The sequence below is a fragment of the Pan paniscus genome, chromosome 1 (assembly GCF_029289425.2).
Source record: "Pan paniscus chromosome 1, NHGRI_mPanPan1-v2.0_pri, whole genome shotgun sequence".
Lineage (NCBI taxonomy): Eukaryota > Metazoa > Chordata > Mammalia > Primates > Hominidae > Pan > Pan paniscus.
Genome location: NC_073249.2, coordinates 100,471,155 through 100,475,010, shown reverse-complemented (window position 1 = coordinate 100,475,010; position 3,856 = coordinate 100,471,155). Strand labels below are relative to the sequence as shown.

At 55.1% G+C, this 3,856-nt stretch overlaps 1 pseudogene; it reads right to left on the bottom strand.

Annotated features, from left to right (window-relative positions):
* Positions 1 to 598: 598 nt before the first annotated feature.
* LOC134728999 (circumsporozoite protein-like) lies at positions 599 to 2,689 on the bottom strand (annotated as a pseudogene).
* Positions 2,690 to 3,856: the final 1,167 nt, after the last annotated feature.

Here is a 3,856-nt window from a genome sequence, read left to right as displayed (position 1 = left end):
TTCATTAATGAAACACATGTATTTGCTTATAACCATGTATGAAAATAGAACATTACTAAAAATAGAGATACTTCTCCTGCCCCTTTCCAAACACTAACCCTCATCCTCAGTAGTAACAGATTTTTTTTTTATCATAATTTGGTCTATTTTCAAATTTTTATTAAATAAATCAGAGTATCTAAGTCTATGTTTCTTTCATTGTTATTTTGCTTATAGTATTTATCTGCTAATGGACATGGTAGATTAAAGACAGCTACATACACATTTTTTAATTAATAGATTTTTTGAGCACTTTGTGGCTCATGCCTCTAATCCCACCACTTTGGGAGGCTGAGGTGCGTGGATCATGAGGTCAGGAGATCGAGACCATCCTGGCCAACGTGGTAAAACCCCTTCTCTACTAAAATACAAAAAATTAGCTGATACATAACATCAAGATAACATGTGGGTTCTTAGCTGCACTGAGTCAAGCCTACTTACATCTTTGTTTGTCTTCCTCTGCACTTTTCCTTCCACATCACACTCCAGGAATGCCAAGTTGTGCTGGCTTTCTACCCCATTTCCACTATTTTGCCCCCGCCGACGCGGCTTTTTGCCGTCATGGATTTTTGACCCCGCCGCTGCGGGTTTTTGCGGCTTTCTGCCCCCGCCGCCATTGCTTTCTGCCCCCGCGCCACGGCTTTCTGCCCCCGGCCTCGTGGAATTTAGCCCCTGCCGCCGCGGCTTTTGGGGCTTTTTGCTCTCGCCGCCGCGGCTTTTTGCCGCCGCAGCTTTTTGCCTCTTTCTCCCCCCCGCCGCTGCGGCTTTTTGCCCCTGAAGCCACGGCTTTTTGCCCTAGCCGACACGGCTTTTTGCGGCTTTTTCCCCCTGCTGCCGCAGCTTTTTGCCCCAGCCACCGCGAATATTTCCGCCGCGGCTTTTTGTCACCGCCGCCGCGGCTTTTTATGGCTTTTGGCCCCCGGCGCCGCGGCTTTTTACTGCTTTTCGCCCCCGCAGCCGCAGTTTTTCCCGCCGTGGCTTCTTGCCCCGCCGCCCCGGCTTTTTGCGGCTTTTTGCCGCCGAGGCTTTTGGCCCCCGCCACCGCGGCTTTTTACGCCTTTTCGCCCCCGCCGCCGCGGCTTTTTTCCCCCTCCGCCGCAGGTTTTTCCAGCCGCGGCTTCTTGCCCCCACTGCCCGGGCTTTTTGTGTGGTTTTGCCCCCGCAGCCGCTTTTTGCTGCTATTTGCCCCTGCCACCGCAGCTTTTTGCCCCCGCTGCTGCGGCTCCTTGCCCCATACACGGCTTCCTGCCCCCGCCGCCGCGGCTTTTTGTCACCCCAGCTGCTTTTTGCCCCCGCCGCCACGGGTTTTTGCTCCTGCCGCTGAGGGTTTTTGCGCCTTCATGTCACCACCGTCGTGGCTTTTTGCCGCCCCTGCTTTTTGTCCCCTCTGTCGTGGCTTTTTGCGGCTTTTTACCCCCTCCGCCGCGGCTTTTTGCAGCTTTTGGCACCGGACGCCGCGGCTTTTTGCCCCCGCCACCGCGGCTTTTTGCCGCCGCCGCACCGTTTTGCCCCCGCTGCGCCTTTTTGCCCCCGCCGCAGCATCTTTTTGCCGCCGCGGCTTCTTACCCCGCCACCGCGGTTTTTGTCCCCGCCGTCGTGGCTTTCTGACCCCGATGCTGTGGCTTTTTACGGCTTTTTGCCCCCGTCACCGCAGCTTTTTGCCCCCGCCGCCGCGGCTTTTTGCCCCCGCCACCGCAGCTTTTTGTCGCCGCGGCTGTTTGCCTCTGCTGCCGTGGCTTGTTGCCCCCGCCGCCCCGACTTTTTCCCCCACCGCCCCGGGTTTTGGACCCCACCGTTGCGGCTTTTTGCGCCCGCCGCCGCGGCTTTTTGCGGCTTTTTGCCCCCATCACCGCGGCTTTTTCCCCGCCGCCGTGGCTTTTTACTCCTGCCGCCACAGGTTTTTACCGCTGCGGCTTTTTCACCCCGCCGTCGTGGGTTTTTGCCCCCACCGCCCTGACTTTTTGCCCCCACCGCCGCGGGTCTGAGGGCGGGATCAGCAGACTCAGCTGCCAGATCTCCCTGCGTCCTGGCTAAGGCAGCGCCGAGGGTCACTCCTGGTCCAGTTCTCCCGGTTCGGGGGTTCCTTGCCTAGACACCCGCGCCCCAGGCTCTGTTCCTGGGCAGCTGCAGCCTGCATAGAGCTGCACTGCGCTCGGCCCCGATGGGAGAGAAGAAGGAGAGCGGTGGAGGGGGTGACGCGGCTATCACGGAGGGAGGCGCAGGGGCCGCAGCCAGCCGGGTGCTGCAGCAGTGCGGGCAGCTTCAGAAGTTCATCGGCATCTCCCTTGGCAGCCTGCGCGGGCTGCGCACCAAGTGCGCTGTGTCCAAGGACCTCACCCAGCAGGAGATATGGACCATGCAGGTAAGGGGATCGGGGACCAGGGCTGGGCTCTAGCACCGGACTGGACATCTCCCTCCTGGCCGAGTTGCATCCTTGAGCCCGCGTCACCCCCTTGGAGGCTTCTCCTCCCTCTTGGAGTCGCTGATGCGGCGGCCGGAGGACCCGGGCCCAGCCCTCACCTTGGGCAGGATTTGGGGGGCGGGTCCGTGTTGGGAACTGTGATGGAGGCTCAAGGGGCCCGTGGGCGGGGTGGGCTGCACGCGGACATCGCCTTACGCCCCGAATTTCCATCTGGTGCAGCCTTCTCATCTTGTAGGTTAGGAAACCGAAGGCCTGAGGGAGAAATGACTTGCCAGGAACCCCTGTTAAGGAAAATTAACAAAGTGTGGTTATCAAAGGAGAACTGAGTTCGGATTCAGACCTGGAGTCCCACACCCTTGGTTAAGACACTATACCACCTTGAGTCTGGCCTGTTGACTGAGGGTGAGGCACTCCATCCTCGTCTGATTGTGGGGTCTTGACCTCAAGTGGTTTCCTGCAGGAAGAAGCAAATGGGTTTGCTTTCCTACCTCTGTCCAGTACCTTAGGGACCCTGAGAACTGGAGAGATTCTTGGAGAGCCATCTGGTGTATGTCATGGGTGGGCCTTGTTTGAAGGTCAGTCTGCCCAGTGGGCTGGCTCAGCCCGAATGAACTGTCTTGAATCTTTGGAGATGTCTGTGTACTTTTAAGGGTTTCTCATCCTTGCACCAAAAGATCCCCTGGAAATTAGGTGGGAAAACCTTAACTTTTGTGGAGCCTTGTATTTGTCTTAAAAGTTCTGTTATCCTGTCCTGGATCCCTTGAGTCAAGGAGTTTGAGACCAACCTGGACAATATAATGAGACCCCATCTCTACAAAAAATAAAATATTAGCCAGGAGTGGTTGTGCGCATCTGTAGTCCTAGCTACTACTGTGGCTGAGGCGGGAGGAGCACTTGAGCCTGCACTGAGCTGTGATCTCACCAGTGTATTCCAGCCTGGGCCACAGAGCAACACCTTGACTCAAAAAAAAAAACAAAAAACCAACAAGAAAAATTCTTGAAGATTTTGCATTCTGTCCCACTATCCATTGGTTTTCATGTCAAGATAATGTCAGAAGTTATTCACAATTGCTTCCAGAAGGAGCAGCCTTTTGATCTAGTGCACAGGTGTCCAGTCTATTGGCTTCTCAGGGCCACATTGGAAGAAGAATGCTCCTGGGCCACAGATAAAATACACTACTGCTAATGATAGCTGATGAGCTTAAAAAAAAAAAAAAGGTTTGTGCATAATTTTCATGATACCCACCACCACAGATAGGTGGAAAAGTCCTTGTAGTCAAAGGGTTGGACACGGCTGATCTAGTGTCTTGTCGTCCGTTTTGGCTTTCTCCCTGACTCCAGAATGCAGGTAGAGATGTAGAGACATGCTCTCAGGACAGCTGTTGAGATAAAAAA